A 1,101-nucleotide genomic window follows, 5' to 3' on the forward strand; every position below is an offset into this window, starting at 1 on the left:
TTGACCTCACTCCTTGCTTGCTCCTGGGTTTGACTACCAGGACCTGTTTCTGATGCTCATCTGCACAGAGCACAATTCCCCACTCTCCTCTGAACCTGGAAGTCCTGATAGGTTTCTTTGCCTTGGGCACAAGCAGATAAAGCTCAGTAAAATTTTTGGTCCTTCCTGTAACCTGGAGACAGGAGGAAGGTCACACAGCCCATTTTCTTTGAGGTTATGAGCCAATATGATGCTCAAAGTAACAGGAATATTGCTCTCTAACTTTAATTAGAAATAACTTTTGTAATACTAGAAAGTTTGCCTGAAATCTTTAACCTTAGTTATAGGTAATTTGATTTGATCTTTTTTTTTTGTTGTTGCCAATTTTGTTTCCCAAATTACCTCTTCTTCTACAATTAACATATTCTATTAGCATAAATAACTGTACATTGGAGATATAAATAATATCAGATAATATGTTTTATTTGATCTTTTAAGGGAAAAAAATATATTGCATTAGTACATCTCTTCCTTGCAGGAAGGGGTTGTCAGTTTGGTCTGGGTTTCTTGAGCAGGGTCCAGTCCATAGTCCAGGCTCCATTGTCGCAAACAATGCCTTCCATTGCTTGCGACATAATTATCCTCACCAGGGCCATAATTAGATGAGAAAACCAAGACTTTGTTATTAAGGAATAAGAATTTTAATACATTTTTTTTAATTGTGTGAGTTTAAAACTTATTACACATGGCATATAGGTGGGCCTTCAGCAGCACAGAATAAAACTGAAGCTATTAACTCAGCATATCCATTTAAAATAGGAAGGAGGCCAAGGTTAGCCGGTATTAGGATAACAATGAACACCTTACACTGCTTCTCTGGGGCCAAGAATTGCTTTCTGCAGCTCTGGTCTTCGCTAAAGCTGATGAGCAGAGCTCTGTGAAACAGTCCTGATTGGAAACTCTAGACACCAAAAGTTCTCGATCCCTTTTTCTATCACCACACACATGACCCGTGACGCCCCCCTGAGGTTCAGCTCCAAGTATGTGCTGTGATTAGGAGCAGCAGCAAAATAAAATAGGCTACGGTTTATGTGTAATTCCTGGCAATTCCTTTCTCTCCTC

Source organism: Saccopteryx leptura, chromosome 10 (assembly GCF_036850995.1).
Source record: "Saccopteryx leptura isolate mSacLep1 chromosome 10, mSacLep1_pri_phased_curated, whole genome shotgun sequence".
Taxonomy (NCBI): domain Eukaryota; kingdom Metazoa; phylum Chordata; class Mammalia; order Chiroptera; family Emballonuridae; genus Saccopteryx; species Saccopteryx leptura.